Source organism: Python bivittatus, unplaced genomic scaffold (assembly GCF_059951505.1).
Source record: "Python bivittatus isolate LINGU-HERP-01145 unplaced genomic scaffold, Pbiv_v1 ctg000270_np1212, whole genome shotgun sequence".
NCBI classification, from domain to species: Eukaryota; Metazoa; Chordata; class Lepidosauria; order Squamata; family Pythonidae; genus Python; species Python bivittatus.
In genome coordinates, this window is record NW_028277050.1 from 3501352 (window position 1) to 3519617 (window position 18266).

The following is an 18266-nucleotide window of genomic DNA, read 5'->3' on the forward strand; positions in this document are numbered from 1 at the left end:
CAACAGTTTCATGTAACGTTAAACAGGAGTGGGGAGAAGGTTGACCCCTGGGGCACCTCACAAGTGAGGGACTGTGGGTGAAATCTCTCCCCTCCCCACAACACCAACTGGAAATGACCACTGAGGAAGGAGGGAAACCATTGCAACACAGTGCATCCCACTCTGAAGCCCTGCAGTCAGCCCAGAAAGACACCACAATCAACGGTACTGAAAGCCACTGAGAGATCAAGGAGCACAAAGACAGATGTGCCACCTCCATCCTGGCTCCACCAAAGGTCATTGTAAAGTGTGACCAACAGTGTCTCCATACATACTATTCTAGGAGTTGAAGTCCACACATCTTAAAGTGGCCAAGGTTGAGTAACACTGCTTTAGCTGTTCATGGGCTTCCATATTATTCTTAACCAAGTCTTTACAGGAAGGCCTTACAGTCAGTGGACTAAACCCTGGACATCTCTCCTTTTACATGATGGCCATTATTTCCTTATTTTTCTTAGATGTCAGACTCCCAGTTACTGTTGAAGGGAAATCAGTGTGGGTGTTTCCAGCCCCAACTTCCACATTTCCCATATAAACGTGCCAGGTATGTTGAAATAGTCTGGCCAATTGTTCTCTGGATCATTCTTTTTTTTTGGGGGGGGGGCCTTTGAATCAGTGTTGACTCCTGGCAACTGCCTGGGCTAGTCCCTGAAGTTTTTGTGGCAAGATTTTCAGAACTGGTTTGCCATTGCCTTCTTCCCAGGGCTGAGGGAGAGTGACTGTGACTGTGTTTCATGGTCTCCCGGTTTCTAACCTGGTGGTTTAACCACTACACCAAACCAGCACACAAAACAAACGTTAGCAACGTCACAATTTGCAAAGTTGTAAATGTTTATTAACTTTAGCTGAAATGTATGTACATTTTAAATAGAACTTACTCCTGATTATCTGAGAAGGGAATGTAAAGTTCAGCAAGACGTATTAGAAGACTAACATAAAAAAAAACTTGGTAGTTGTTAATTGTAGGCCAGCAATATAGCCATCTTTTATTTAAACACTATGGCTCAAATTATCATAATTAACCACAGTTTCATTGAACTAAAGGGTTAAAGTAAACATCTATTTATAGTATACCAGTAATAGCGAACAGCTTTGAATGCCAAGGATGATGATTGTCTGCTGAGGAGCAGAATCACTACATACCCTTATACTTCATTTAAATTATGAATAGAAGAACAATTTCAAGGCTAGGCAATATACCCTTGGATAATTGAGATAGTTAGATTATTTATTCTGAATGTCAGTAGCTAAAATATAATAAAAATGTACAAATCAATTCCATAATTATTTTAAATGATACAACTATTAATGGTTGGGGAACAAAAAAACACACTTTCAGACTATCTCCAAAACTTCCCCATTAATAGTGGACAGAACTGGAGCTAAACTCTCGATTTTCACTCTGCATCGGAATCAGTGGGGAACAGGGATGAAGTTGTTACTCTGAGCCCAATTGCATAACTCTAATGGAATTGATTCAGGGGCTTCTTCAGCAAACAGTGAGACCCATAACTTCCTTATTTTGGATGTGCTGCTTGTGGAATCATCATCAGTTATAAATCTGAACTTGGAGGACTTTGCCTGAACCTCCGAGATAGACCTACCTCTCACTTCAACAGATCTTCCCTCTGTTGAAGGAAGACACTCCTATCCTATTCTAACTGTTCTAGTCAGTAAATCCGTGCTTCTCAGGTTTATTTGAAGGCCAACCAATGAGGTTTCGACAATGAGTCTTCTTCCCACGTCACTTTCTTTATATCAAAGATTTTATTTTAGCCCCTGCATCCAAAGATACTGTATCTCTGAATGACAAATTCTGTGCTCGTGCCTCTGTGGCAAAAAAAATCTCGAAAACAATGCTGCTTTTATTAGTGCAATTAAGAATTCCATTTATATTGCATATAGTTATTTAAGGGTTGTAGAAAATTTTGTTTTGCATGCATTCAGAGAATATTTAGCAGAGTGGGTAACAAACATGCTGCTGTTGAAGATTCAGTGCAGAAATGGGAATACTTCTTGTAGTTGTCTTATTAGTAGCAGCAGTAGTAACTGTAGTACTAATATATGGCTATTTAAATTGTTAGCTGACTATATGGTTTGTCAATATTTGGAGAACGTTGAAAGATGGTTTTACTGTGTGTAATTGTTGCATTATTTGTGCATTATGCCATCACTATTTTGTTTTGTCTAATGAAGCGCAAAACATTTTTAAAGATATAGATTATCGAGTTCCATGTGTGTGCATGGGTTTGGGGGAGACATCACCTAATGTTTCATGAGCATAAATGGGAGTAAGAAGCAAAGCACCCAGCATACAAGATTTCAGAGGTGTGAATGGCTTTATGGTGATGATAACATATTCAAATAAACAAATATGGAATAACTTTTGAGTAACTCTAAAGCAATACTATCTATTACTAATGAATTAGCAATTAAACAGTTTTTTTTTTTACAAAGTTCTAAAAGAGTGCTTATGGGTGAACCCCTTTTACAGTACTTGTGAATTTCAAATGCATTACAGATTGCATTTATTTTATAGCATCTTTGCCTACCTACAGAAAAAACATTGCTTTGTGATTTGCTATACATGTTGCAATGGAAACAAATGTCTCATTGAAGTGACTAAAACAGGCTCAACCGTGATATTTTAATGGTGTAAACAGGACCATTGATTTAATTTTGATTATTCCAAAAAGAAAACAAGTGAGATTCACCTCAAGCCATGCATTTTGATGTGTTTCCCAGAGGCATTCTATCAAAGCTCATTTTCAGGACAACGTACAGCTCAGATTGGCTGCTGACCAAGAGCTGTTTGACAGCATGATCTGCTGGGGTGGCGTGGAAGTCCTCAAAAGGGTGAAGGGTCATAATGTGGGAGTCTAGGGTTCTGTCATGAAACTGCAGCTGTGTTATGTTCTCATGGCAACTAGGTCAGCAGAAATGTTTAGAGTAAGAGTCCCACTAAGCCCATGTAAGCAACAAAATGAGGTAGCATTTCTTGAAGAGATAGAAAGAATGGGGATCAACTCCCATGTTAAAAGTTACTCAAAATTAATTTGGTTTGTGCCTACTCTATCAAAAATTGAGGCTTATTAGCAAAACATTAAAAAACACAAAATAGCAGTAAATGGAAGGAACAAATAAAATTGTCTTAACTTCCAAGACTTGTCCTAATTGTTGCTGATCTGATGTAGGAAGCGATTGTTAATGCAGGAACACAGGTGTCCATGGAGGGGCAAGAAGGAAGGGGCAAATGATGCAATGTGTATCATAGCACCATGATGCAAAACTTGCAACTTACAGACTTCCATCAGAGTTTGGATCATGACATCACCATGGACATGTTGTTGGTTAAACCTATGCCCAGAAGCACAAAAGTTTATTGTGCCCTCCAGAAGTTGTGTCCTAGTCTCCAGAGAGTAGATTTAGCTAACTTCAAGTGAACTTTGGAGAATGGGTCTACTTAACCAAGTACATGGAAAGGCTTAGCTGTAAAACAAAGGCATGGGGAGGAGTTGTTTAGGACTAAGACAGAGGAAAAAGTGTATCCAACTAATGTGTATCTTCGTGTATTTTGACACATCAACAAAGTTCTGATAAAACAAAGATCAAGATGCCTGTTGACCCCTATGGGGAGAAAACTCAAGCTGGGAATTGGGATGGACAAAAAATTAGATACAGAGTTACAAATTATTTGAAATTTCTGCCATTTAATTTGTTGTAGTCCACCCTGCTCTCACAAGCTTAATTGTGGTCCATGTAACTGTAGAAATAAGTATCAGCATCAGTATATAAGTAATTTAAGAGCCAAATGCACTTTATTTATTCATTAAAATATGTATAACTCTATATCAACAGATCTCAGGCAGGATGCAAATAACAAATGGAATAAAACAGCACAACACAAAAACATTAAAATAACTACTCTATGGTCCGGTATACACAAAACTACATAACACAGTCAGGTTTCTCAAACCTACGTTTCTCAAACATAGATGAATAGTCAGGTTTTCACTAAGGGCCTATCCACTGTCAAGAAAGTGTTCCATAATGGGTGTGTCAAAGTCAGTAAGTTCCTCTCCCAAATTAGAGGTGTGCAGAATACTAGAAATCTGCCCTGTTCTATTGTCTATGTTAATAGAGCATTATTCTGCTTTCTTGAATTGTCATGGATCTACTGTTCTAAACATAGGAGCTCTTCATAAGCTGAAAGAAGAATTTAACTGGGGAAACTGATACCTCCCAAAGCTGCTACAATCATATTACCTTAGACTTAGAAGCTTTAGAAAGGAAGCTGAAGAACTGGGGGGTTAAGATGGTATTCTTATCCATTCTTCCAGTTGATAGAAAAGGATAGAAAAGAGAAAGAAAAATACTTCAGGTGAATGGCTGGCTATGGAAAATGTATTGATGTAAGAGGTCTTGTTTCTAAAAATATGGCCTGTTTTATTTTAATTATGATTGCTGGCCCAAGATGGTCTACACCTAGAACAACCAGGAAGCATATGTGTGGTTGAAGAATGTCAAAGTTCACTGGTCTTAGTGTCACATTTTCAATGACCTGTATTCTTCTGGAATACACTGGAAAGCAATCATTCTGGAATTGGTGGGTGGGTTGAAATGATAGACTCTCCCTTTGAAAAACAAATGCTAAAGTGAGATTGATGAGGCTATGAAAATCAAGTTAAGCATAATAATACTAAAGGATATGCTTAACTTGATTCTCATAGCCTTATTGACTTCAAAGTGACAATACACCTGAGTTTAAATGCACCCTTGGAAGTTCCCATAATTGGTGATTAATTTACAAATCATTTTACTGTTTGCCTTTACTATGAATTTGTAGACATGCTACTAGGATAAGCAATAAAGTTGGTTTTATTATGTTATAAAACAAACTAACAACATGCAAATATTTGCTTTTCTAAAAAGTAAGAGAGAAGGATGGTTCTTTACAACACTTTTCTACTAAAATCGACTTCATTAGTTATCCTACATAATTTTTACATATTAAAATTTAATAATGCTTGTTGAAGAAATGATATAACTTTACAATAACTTTGTACTTGCTTTTTACATTTTTAAGAGTTTTTTTGCATTCATTCTGGAATTTAGGAGGTTTTTTTTAACAGACTTAAACACTGTTGGAGTTTGATTTTATTTTTGTTTTTAAGGGCAATTTTTAACTAAATGGGTATGGAAAGGATTAGATTTTCAGGGGGAAAGGTTAATTTCCCTTCATGATATATTTTACTATCAGTGGGGGTAAATAAGACATTTAGATATGCCAGTGTTTCTCAACTTCAGCAACTTTAAGAGGTGTGGACTTAAACTCCCAGAATTCTTAACCTCCTAAAGTTGCTGAGGTTGAGAAACACTGGAATATGCTAACCACTTTCCAATCAGAGATACCTCTTTCCTGTGTCCAATTAATGTATCATGTGAAACTATTCTAGGCAACAAAAACAAACAAAATGATTACATTAGATATTCTATTAGTTCCAATTAAATGGAGGTAATTTTCTTCTTGATAGATAGTTCCCACTATTAGGAATAAAACAATGGGGAGACCACTCTTGAAAAAGAGAAAAGACAGCCAAATGTAGTTATGCAATTGTCTTGATTCCCATACTTTTTCAGGCCAATGGCTGTTCTTCATCTTTGCACTAACAGGCTACAGACAGACAGGATGAAGATGTGGATGGATGGGCCAAGACAAAAACGAAGTGTCCTTCGTTTAAAATAAAATTTAATAGTTACCTTTAATTTTTGTTTAATTAATTAAAGTTGCTCCCCATGTACTGAGTATATTTTCTGCTTCTCTCACATGAAAACATCAAATTATTGAGGACTGTGGGGAGACTCTAGGGACTACGCCCCTGGTAGGTGCAGCCTTTGGGATTTCAATTGTGCATCCTTGTCCAGGATCTTCACCAGCTTTCAATACCATCAGATGGTTTGCTTGGGTTTCAGTAAGGAGGTTTGACTTTTATCATGCCTTTTGGATAAACGATCACTAACCATATGTTGCAGGTATTCGGTTCCAGCCTATGGCCACTCGCCTGTAGACTGTTACAGAGGTTTACCTTGTTTTCGATTGTCTTGAATACCTGCACAAAGTTATCAGAAGTTGTTTGAAGATGTGGATTGGAATCTCATCCATATGAATTGGAAAGAAGACAAACCAAAGAAGAAAAAGCACCATCTCCAGGACCATTGCTAGCTAGAAGACAGCTACAGCTATAATCTCCCCAGCATTTCTGCCCTACGATGCCTCTTTCCTCTTCTTTTTAGTTTGCGTATCCTCCTTGATCATGGAAATTATAGTGGCAACCCCTCCCCAAATTCTTGAATGTCTGATGTACCAGATTACACTGCTGAATCATGTACAATATGCCATCCGGTACAATCCCCAAATTCTTTTCACACATATTATCAAATACTGACTAAAGATTAAATTTCAACCCCAAATTCCAGTCCTCCTGAAGCAGCATATTGGGGACAAATTTCAGAAACTGGCTTTTATGCCAGAGATGCTCTTGACATTGGGGCAAGAACATGCTGGGGCAGGTTTGAACAAAGGATTCTTGTGACATGTGACATAAGTGCAAATTAAATATAGCAAAATACCAACTAGAATACAGTTCTGACACTGTAAATTTTTTTTCAAATGAGGAGTACATCTTGATCAGCTCATGCTTAATAAATTCCACAGACACCCCCTCCCCCTTTTTCTTTTTTAACCTTTGAGTCAGTGTTGACTCCTGACAACTGCCTGGACAAGTCCTGCAGTTTTCTTTGCAAAATTTTGCAGACCTTGGACGTGGTTTGCCCTCGCCTTCTTCCAGGAGAGAGTGATGGGCCCAAGGTCACCCGGTAAGCTTTGTGCCTAAGGTGGGACTAGAGCTCATGGTCTCCCAGTTTCTAGACTGGTGCCTTTAATCACTGCACCAAACTGAATTTCATACAGAGCCTTTGCATCATTGCAATTCTACATCTTACCATCAGCCATACTGGAGGGCAAGTTTCAGAAAACTCCCTATACAGACATATCCTTGTCAATCTAGGAACACTGAATCACTGGTCCATGTGTTATAATCTCTACATAAATAGTTAAAACGAGTTCTAACAGCCCTCCCTAGACCATTCCCCAGATGACCACATGAATTATTTCCAGCCCATGTTTGTAATCTACCAAGACCATTTGGAAAGATGTTTTTTTTTTTCTCTCCTAAAGTATTTGCTATCCTGGTGCTATAATTGTGGGGGTTGGGGAGTTGGGAGTGCTTCTGGATTTAATTTTACACTTCGAGGCTAAAGTGGTAGCTTTAGCTGGGTTTCTCTTGGATGCTTGGCTCATTTGTTTCTGTTTCTGACAAGATCAGATCTAACCCCAGTGACATATGCTCTCCTTGATTGGATTATTGCAATGGGCTCCACCTTCAGAAATAGCAACCGGTTCAGAACACAGCATTAAAAATGTTTGTGGGTTGTAAAAGCTTTATTAAAGAAAAGATGAAGGGGAGCAAAACAACACTTAACCCAGATAATTAGATTCAGGATCCAGCGTGCGCTCTGAAAACGGTCCTGGACTTGTTACTTTTTCAAAGAGTTCTGCTGTCAGCACGGAAATCTAAGCCGATGGCTCTGCAGTGCGTTGTGGCCTTTTGCAGCCCTTTGCAGATTTAGTGGCTTTTCTTGTGCTTCTGGGGTTGTGGAAGACAAGACACCATACTGCTGTTCCCTTCTGTGGAGAATGCTGAGTTTTATCAGCTCGCTAAATTGTCCCATCGGAGTTCTTTTGCGATGGCAAGGCTAACATTGCTTTGGATTTCACTGACTTTTTTAGCTTTCCATTTTTTAAAAAAATGGCTAGTCATGAGCCTTAACTTTGCTCTCCCTTATGCTAATGCAGTGTTTCTCAACCTTGGTAACGTTAAGATGTGTGGACTTCAACTCCCAGCATTCCCCAGCCAGCATGGCTGGCTGGGGAATGCTGGGAGTTGAAGTCCACACATCTTAACGTTACCAAGGTTGAGAAACACTGTACTATTGGATTGTTAAAATCAGAGATGGGGAAAATGTTGATCCAGGAATAGAATATTCCAGAGAAATGTGGAATGTTTCCATTTCCCTCTGGATTATGCTGATCCTCCCTCTCCACCATGCCATTCCAGGAGCAGCTTGGTGGGTTTGGAGCACTTCACGGTATTATGTATTATGTTTTGTATGAAACAAGTCTGTCTTTGGCCCAGACCATCCCAGAATACCCCATTTTAGTCTTTGCTGTAAATCATTTGAGTTTTCATTCAGCAAGATGGCATTGTCTGAATACAGAAATACACACGTTTGGGCCCCCAACCAGCACACTTATGATGTCATCACAAGCATTTCTTATACAGTGGTACCTCGGGTCACGAACGCTTCTGTTCATGACCAATTCGGGTCACGAACAGCTCCGTTCACAAAATTTTGCCTCCGTTCGCGAACGCCGGATCGGGTGACGAACAGGATCTGCGGCCATTTTCCCTCCCGTGACAGGTGGTCGCGGCTTCCTGTAGGGAGGGGGACTCTCCCTCCAAGCAGTAACCGCCTCCCCACCTGCCTTCCTGTCCTCCACGCCAGAAGTCGCGTTGAGCAAGGTTAGTGTTCTCTCTCTTCGTGCTGTATTTTGTTTCATATTTTTGTGGTTTTAAAAAACAACAACATATGGTTCAGAACGGATTAACCGTAATTACATTGAACCTTATGGGGAAATTTGATTCGGGACGCGACCAAAATCGGTTGGCGACCAAATTCGGAGGGGTCAGAACGGATTAACTGTATTTACATTGAACCTTATGGGGAAATTTGATTCGGGTCGCGACCAATTCGGGTCACGACCAGAGTCGTGAAACGAATTAAGTTCCTGAACTGAGGTACCACAGTACATGCGTCCATGAGTACATTAAATAATCAAGGGCACATCATATATCCTTCACTTATTTGCAGTTCAGTGTTGAGCACTGAGCAGGGAATAAGCATTTATTCTCAAGCAGGCTTTATGCGAAACATTCCATAATTCACTTTATCATATGCTTTCTCTAAATCCACTAACACATAGTAGACTTTCTTTGTCACATTCATGTATTTCTTCATGACTTGCTAAACAGCTGACATCTGGTCTGGACATCCCCTACCCAGCTTAAAGCCAAACGGCACTTCCAAAACTGGTCACTGTCACTTCTCATACCCTTTCAATCAAATTGTACCAAACATTTTTCCAGGCATACTTAAGAAACCATTTGTTAGAACCTGCATCACCCAACTGTTGTTGTTTTCCATTGTACTGCATTCGTTGGGAGTTGGAGTGATTTGTTTCTGCCACTTGTAACTAAGGAGGGAGGGGGGTTGCTGTTAATGGTTGTAATGGGAGCTGGGAAGCAGCTTAACCATATATGGGCAATTTAGACTGGCTTGATTGCCGGCAAGGCAGCTGGGGCCCAAAGAGCCAGGAAGGAGCTCGGGTAGGAGGGGGAGGAAGGAAAGAGGTCACCACCAGGTGGAGAAGAATCAAGACACCAGGCAATAAGGGGAGGGGGATAAATAGAGGGAGGTTAACCCAAGGCTTTAGTTTTAGCAATGTTCTGTTTACAAGCTATATGTACCACGTAATAAAGAAGTATTTTTCTGAACCAAGCCTGGTTGCGTGAGAATGCTTCAGAACTGGGAGCTGGACATTGTGGACTTGACACCATTCCTTCCATAGTTTTTGCATTTACTCTTGTTCGCATTCTCTTTGTATCGATGAACAATAATTGCATTTTTCCAATTTTCAAACTCAGGTAGGTGCAATCTTCAGACAAGTTAAACAAGCTGCACTGAGACTCCATAAGCAAGATACGCACACGCACACACACGTATATGTATATGTAATGTATATGTATATGTATATATTTCTCCAGTTACATCATCTGCTTCTGTAGCCTTACAATTTTCCAACAAGTTCACAGAATGAATGACTTCTTTTCCATCAGTTTTGTCCTGGACTCTAACACTTATCAGATTCATTTCAATTCTACTTGTTATCACACCACTATTATTCCTATCTAAAATACTTCCTCCAGGAATCAGTTTTACCACATTTTGGCTTGAATGGCACAACCAAAGCCCAGTTTTACTCCAAATACGTTCACATTAGGGCCTCTAATGTAGGGGCTACATCGGGCAAGCCAATATACGTAGTTGCCTGTATCACACCAATAAGGAGGAATGTACAGTTTTCTGAACAGGCACTTAAAGTTCATGAGTCCTTCAGGCATTCTTGGTCAAACGATTACAAACACTTGAATCAAGCCTTATTTTTGGACAAGTTTCAGTCTTTTAACAAAGAGAGAATAGGTGCCAGGCCAACACTTACCAAAGCTGTTTTTCAGTACTGTTTTTGAAATCAGGAGACAACAAGGCCATAAGTATCACTAGTTTGGTGCCAGCATTTTTTCTGTGACATAATTATAGTTTATGAAAAAAAATTACTAATACTGTTGCTTCTTGCTTGTACCTGTAGAAGTGTTTCCCACTCTTCTAGCCTCCTTTTATTGCCTAAAGAAACGAGTTAGCTAGCTAGCTATCACAGAGTGTTGCCAACAACTCCAAGACAACCAAGTTCTGCCAATGATGTGAAAACATTTCTTGCTCACAGAAAGCATTCTGCTGACCATTATTGTGCAATAACAGTGTAGTTGTCAAACATTTGTAGTGAGAAGGCATTCATAGCACCAAAACGCAAGGCAAGGGTATTAAGAGAAGTAAAAAAAAAAAAAAAAAGCAAACAAACAAAAAAGTCAGTTTGTTCACATGTAATTGAAAGAAGGAAATTGGCATCTCAATTTCAGTATCTAAAAGGTAATCATCCAAATGCAAAATTGCTGGGGCTGATTCGTTTACTTCAGTGCCATCTGTGTGTGCATGAAAATAAATGATAACAAGTACGCACCTTTCATGCAAAACTAAGAAATGAAGCTGCTGTGTAGTGATAGGCAGTGGTGTGGAGTGCTTTTTCACACCAAATCTAAAGGGCATTGGAGGTGCTGTAGAAAACAACTTTTAGCGGTTGAGTAGTATTAACCAACTGCAATGCTGACATTTTCTGTACAATTTAGGGTGCTCCAGGCCAGTCTTACTAGTGGGAATCTCCTTTTGTGTGGGGCAAAGGAGGCTATCTTTTATTATCAGCAAGTAGCCAAGACTAGAGAAATTCTGGCAGACCAGAAAGGAAAGCAGAGCACCAATCAACTCTTTGGGAGGGAAAGGACTGAGCAAGGATATGACCTGAGGCCTGCAGGCTTCACTCAGACCTATCTTTAGTTCACTTGAATAGCTCTGAGGCCCCTTATAGTTGGGTGCCTGGCTTTGAAGAGCACAACAGAAGGAAATTTGAGGGGGGGGGGCAACAGGAACATTGTGAGAGAGCTCCTCCTAATCTTTCGGAAGGTGCCAAGACTGTCACTGAAGTCACCAAAATGTTAGATGGTGAATGCAAAAATTAGGATTGGGGAGTTGGACTCCCTGACTTCTCTTCATTCCTCCACTTTCCACACTAGAACAGGATGGCCATAAGAGCAGGGATTCCTTGGTGTAGGAGACTGCATCCTTTCTTCGCATCTGTGAGCTATTCTTTTTTTAAAAAATAATTCTTATTGAAAGTTTTAATAACAATAGTAAAAGAAAGTACAAACTAAATGCAAACTGTTCTAAGTCAGAAGGAAAAAAGAGTGAAGAAAAAATAGAATAAAAGGTGTACAGAAAGAAAAAAGAAAGAAAAAGAATAAGAGAAAGAAAAAAGAAATATTTAAAGAAGTAACTTCCCATCTTCACCACAAGTACAAACAAACTTAATAATTCATCACCCCTTATAACATTACATGCAAGTATCTCTCCTTCCTATAACCCATCCCTTATCCATATGCAAATCCATAAATCATTAACATTTCAGTCCTGATGTCAGCAAAAAGTCCATAAAGGAATCCCAGATTTATACAAACATATCTTATTTTAACCTTGATAAAACAAACCAACTTTGTACTTCCTTTTGCTTCTAGCAATCTTAAGCTTTAGTTCATTCAGATACTGTTGTAGGATTTGATCTCTCTTCAATTTTTCTTTTTCCCATCTCAAAGGTTTCTTCAGGATGTTAACCAGTTTCTTTTGTAAGTCCAGTAAAAAGCCTTATCCAGGTCAATCTTGGCTTATCATTTGTATTTCCACTTTAGTTGTTTTCTCTGTCTTACAGTCTTTTTTCCCCCCAGTATTTCTGCAAATCCTAATATTTCTACATCAGGCATAGTTTGTTTCATCTCTTTATCTTGTAAATCTTCCAAGATGTTCTCTTTCACATCAGTGATTTCTTCTTTAATATCTTTTAGATATAATCTATTCATAGAAGCAGGCATTATTGCTGAGACTGAAGCTGCTATTTTTTGACCCCATTCTTCAAAGATCTCCTGAAGTATTTCAAATATCATGTTTTCTGTCATTTTACAAATTCCAAGCTGACCAAAGACAAGAGACAGTTTTACTTTTTCCCCTCTTTTCTCTTTCTGCCTGGAATCTTTATTCCCCCCTAGTGTTCAATTTCTGAAATCATAAAGTCTCAACTTCCTGTTTTGACTTAGGAAATCTTATAGCAAAAGTTCTAATATCCCATGATTCCAAGCTTGTCTGGCTCCTTAATTCATTTATACCTTTCTTGAATCAGATTCTTATTTAGCTTTTTGCTATTTATTTCTAATTCTTTAAGTTTTTAAGCTTATAGTTAATTTTTCTTTTGTTCAAGACAAAGGTGACTCACCAGGTGGCTTTTCAAACTTGTAATTTTGATGATCTCTATCTAATATCCTTAAGGTAGCCAAATAGGTAATTTCCAAAAGTGATTAAAAAGTGGGTTAGCAAACTCAATGTCCTTTAAAAGGCTCCACTGTGGTTGAGAGCATGATGGTTCCTTTAGTTTCCCAGTGCTCAGAACCATAAGAAACCACTGTCCTGTGGTCTCCTTATGAGGAACAGCCATCCAGACCATAAGTGGGTGATCTCCTGTCCTGTCCTTATCTGGAGAGTTTCCATGGGACTGTTCTACTTGCTGGTCCTTTGGTCTTAGTCGTGGTCATCGTCTCCACTCATTTGGAGGCATCGTAGCCTGCTATTCCTCACCCGGAAGCTCACACCTATGAGCTGTTCTGATCACTAGAGCAGATGGCAAGGGAGAAATGAGGTGAGGGGCCTTCCCAGGCTGTCCCTATGTCTGTCTCTCACTGGGCCAATTGTTTGTTAAATGACTATCTCTCTCTCTCTCTCCCCTCTCTTCAAGAAACAGTTTATATAGAAATGAAGCTTTTCTGTCCTCATGTTTTTTAAAAATAAAATCTAATTTTAACTTCAAATACAAAGAATACCAGTTAGCATTCATTAATAGATGGACTACGCAAGCTATCTACATTCAATACAGCTATATTATGAGCATTTATTTTATTTTTTAATGGGTTGTTCTGCTACTTATTTACTCAGTATTCTTTCAGCACTCTCTTTATGTTCAGGAGAATATCCTCTTACAAGGGTTCCTGCTGAATTCAATTCTACAACACGAGGGCTCCTGGGTGGGAAGCAGATTAGATTTCTCATTTGCCTATAATGATTCCCATTGACTATTCTAGTTGCTGAATAACTCTTTTATACAAAAGAGAAAAATCAGAAGGGTGCTGCTTCTTCCGGGAGGGTAACAACAGCTGCAATCCTCTCTCCTCCATGACACAAAAATTTCTCCATCTGGTCTCAAGTCTTTTGCCTGCTCCAGCCTGTCTCCCTCTCCTTTCAACATCATCCCAACAACAGACAGGAATGAAAGCTGCTCAGAAGTGAGAGAGGGAGAAAGGGCTCCATCTGTGCAGGGCTGGAGGAAACGATCCTGGGGTCTTCTCATCCATCCTCTGTGATACATCATGCCCATTGCCTCCCAGTAGACCGGCCAGCTCCAGACCTGCCTCCCAAGGGACTGGCAGAGAGAGCAGCCCTGACCTCTCTTCCTTCTCCTGAGAGACTAGCCTGAAGAGGCCATAGCTAAAGATGAAACAGGGACCTGAGCAGAGAGGACAAAAAGCCAGGAATCTTGTCTAAAAGATCCTTTTGGGGAGGGAGATAAGGAAACAGGTCGTTAAGGAAACAAAGGGAAAAATGTCACCGGAACCAGACAAAGGAAGTTGGGCCTGAGGGCATGGAACCGCTCCCCCCCCCCCACCCCCCATCCCACCAACAGCTACCACACTTGTAAATTTACAAGGCAAAAGTAGCTGCCAGTCTTGTGAATCCACACAGCAAGGACTTTGGGGGATAAAAGGGGTCCTGAATCCCGCCCACTTTTTAAGTCATCTTTGGATTTAGACTTGGCGGCTTCCTTCCCTCTAGCTACTGCCTCGCAGCCTGGTTGAGAAGGATGTGGGTGAGTGTCGGTGAGTGTCTGTGCATGTGTGAGAAAGAGCAAATGTACATTGTAACCAGTGAAGTTTTGCTGTCACTTTAAATTCACTGAGTCTCCGTGTATTCCAAAGAACCTGTTCTGCCTCCGTGTTTGGTTGGAAGTGATTGTACGTGTCCCTAATTATTGCCTGGCTGTTGACCAGGGCTGTGCGTCTTGTCTGCTCTAGCTGCCCTTATCTGGAAAACCCAGGTGGAAAGCAAGGGGGAGCTTGCAAGATCCGCACGCCTCAACAGGCTGCGATGGGTGAGAGAGTGACCATAAGCCGAACCTGGAGGGAGCGCCTGTAACACTCCACTCTTACTAGTAGTTCAACCCCAATATTCTTGCTGATTTTTACAACATTTTTACCCTTGGATCAGAGGCAGACCAATGAAGAAACAGAATGGAGGGAACCCATGAAATAACCTAAGCAACATGGCCAAAAGTAGCATTTCACTATTTATTGAACAACTTTAACACGTCAACTTCGGGTGAACGTTGCTACGGGGAAGGCAAAAACCCCACAGGCCGAGCGTAACGGCACACTATGGGTAAAATTCCTCCCCAGCCCCGTCAACCGGCGACTGACTTTTGTCTGTAGCAAGGGGATGGTAGGGCGCCCGAGCGGTCTTTCTCTGCGGTGCTGCAAGATGTTCTTTGCCATGGGAGGAAGAGCTGGAATTCCTGAAAAAGAGAGGTCAGGCAATCGGTTTCTCTGCTCACAGCCCTGGCTTCAACCTGAACTGATAGGAAGCCCACGAGTGGACATTCCTCCCTTCCTGGGACAGTCCTCTGCTTCTGGCCCCCACCTGAACAAAGTGACTCAGGCCATGGCGAGACCCCTCCCTTCAGAGGAAACTCCTGGCCCTCTTCCCCTGTTCCCCTCCATTAGCCTCCACCCTACACCTGAGGCACTTCTTGCCCAGCTTCCCTCACCGGTCCATTAGGCGGAAAGGCCTTCATACTCAGGGGGGTACCGTGGCCGCCTACAGCCTGCCACCAAGCGCCGGAGGGCAGCCACCAGCCCCTCTGGAGCGTGGAGGGAGAAGGCTTTGTCCACCAAACCTTTCGTAACACAGGCGACTCGCCTGACTGCAGGGTCCTGGTCCCCAAGCAACCTGTCCATATCTGCAAAGATAAACATTAGATCAGCATTCAAAATGCATGCTGCATAACTCCTCCCTTCCTTCCTCCCTCCCTCCCTTCCTTCTCTACACTGCTAACCCAGAGCTGTTCCTCTTTTCCCTTTGCGCAGGCATTGCTTACAAGCAAGGTAGATGGGAACCGTCCCTCCAGTGAGGAGGCTGCCGTGCTGATGAAGCAGGTGACCTGTAGAGGAAAGGAGGGAGAAAAACACACCACTGACCCTTTCAAAGCCAACTTCCCAACTGAACGCAGCCGTAACCCCAGCATTCCCTCCCCCTTTGATCCCGGAGGAAACAAAAGCTCCGTTACCAATGAACATAGCAGCCGTTCTCCTCACTGAAGCCTGCTTGCTCTTCAAGTACGAAAGGCAGGTGAACCCTTCCAGCTCCAGCTGCCCCTCCAACATGGGGAACCGGATCTAGGAGAAGAGGCAGAAAGACAGAGGTGGGAGATCACCAAGTGCTCCATACGCCACCCCTGCCTCTCACCCTTAGAGGGGAATGGAAGCCAGAGAAGGGCTCCTACCAGGCGCTTGGCGATTTGATGGAGCAGCTCCTGCAGGCTGTAAGTCCCCCTCGCCAGGAGGGTGCCCCCGAGGTGCCACCGGAGAGCTTCGGCCAGGTGCCGCAGGGTTCCCTTTGCTGCCTTCAAAAGAAGAGAAGAGAAAAAAGCTGATTCCGTTCTTCCCCTGTTTTCCTTGAGTCAGTCAGGTAGCCAAGGTGCAACCCTCTTTGCCGAAGCGAGCCGGGCCCTCACCTCCGCCACCTTCTCCTCAACATCGTCCACATGCATCAGCACTGCCACGAGGGTGTGGATGGTGGTTGTCCCCTCGAGATCTTTCCAGTGCTGCTGAAGAGGCCAGATCTGTTTCAGGGCTGCCCATCGGATAATTGCCGCCTCCTACAAAGGGAAAGGAAAAGGAAAAGGGTCTCCTGTAGCCTGGCAGTTAAGGTTTCCATTGACTTTCTCCTCCCCTCCCAAGGAAGGAGAAGCTGAGGACTCACGTGGTGGAAGAGCGAGCGGTACTGGGCAGCCAAGGAGGCATTCAGGGGTGTCCAGACATCCTCCACTGTCTGGAGGCCGAGCTGCTCCGCCAAGCCCAAGAACAAGGTAATGGCAGGGCTGGAACTGCCGAGCCCACGCAGGACTGCCTGGCACAGCTCCTCGGGGCTCATAATCTGCAGAGAAAATGAGAGATCTGAAAGACTTTCCCCCAGTGAAAGAGAGATGACCACCCTGCCCTTTTCTGATCACCGCTGGGGATCTTAGCTAGCAATCTCTTCTTTACTGAGCAAGACCAAAGTGAAGATGGAATGTGACAGCGGCAAGCCGTCACCATCCCAAGACTGAGTAAAAGGAAGATATGCCACCTCCCCACCTGCTCGGGCAGCATCCAATGAACTGAAGAAGATTGGAGGAAAGATGACACTTTCAGCACCAGGACCTCCTGGGACGTGTCTCCTCCTCAAATTGAGAGTTGTGTAAGGAGGAGGAGCACAACAGTTGCTCGTGGCGGTCCCCACCCTGTCCCAGAAATGTCAGAACTGAGGGCTATTTTCCTTATGATCTGTCTTTCCATCTATCTCACCAACTCATTTCGCTGAGAACTGCATGACACGGAGGGAGAAAACTCTCGGACTGGATCTTGCCTAGACTAGAGGGGTTAGATCTCCTCCTGGGCTAGAGAAGCTCCGCATTTGCCTATGCCCGGTGGGCAAGGGCCACTTACCACCTTGTAGTTCTCGCAGAGATAGAGAAGACCCTTCCTGCTCAGCTGGCGAACAGTCAGGCTGGGGTGTTCCAGCCAGGCCATTAGCAGCTTCCAGGTCTTCTCCACGGGGACTTGGCTCTTGTTGTTAGTCAGCAGCTGAAACAGAGCAGAGAAGTAGAAGGCCCGTCAGTGGCTGGACGAGGAAAGAGAAGGAGTCAGCTTCACTGGGGAGAAGGTGCCCAAAGGTACGCCAGGAAAAATGCTTCCCCCTTGCTCTTTGGAGAAGCAGGAACATGCCTCTAGGCTCTCCTTTAGCTGCAGGGAAAGCAAGAGAGATCGCTTTTGGGGCTTCATCCTTCTAAGTGGGACCTAAAAGTGGCCGGGGTCGACTCTGGCTTTCTCCTCCGCATCACCCCTGTCAGCCAACTCCCATTGCCTCCCTGGCTCAGAATCCTACGGAATAAGGTGGGGATTTTCCTACCTCAACAAAGAAGGCCACCGCTGCAGCTGAATGCTCCTTCGCCTCTTCCTCCTCCAAGACAGAAGCCAGATGTCTCTGGAGGCTGCACGTGGCAGATGAGGAGGTCTCGATGAGGATCCTGCAACACACCAAGGCTCTTTTGAGAAAAAACCATCAGATGGACAGGCCAGGCTGGGCTTGAAGAGCAGAAGAAAGGTTCTCTTTGGGGAGAAAAGCGGCCCTTTGCCCTCTGACTTACGTCACCAAGATGGCCACGCCATGGAGGCAGCGGCTGGGGTGGCACAACATCTCCCTGCTGGTCTCATCCAGGAACAGGTGTGCCACCTTGGCCAGCAGCACCTGGATGATGTCAACTGTCTCCCTGCAGAGGAAAGAAGGCCAAAGTCACCAAGGCACGATCC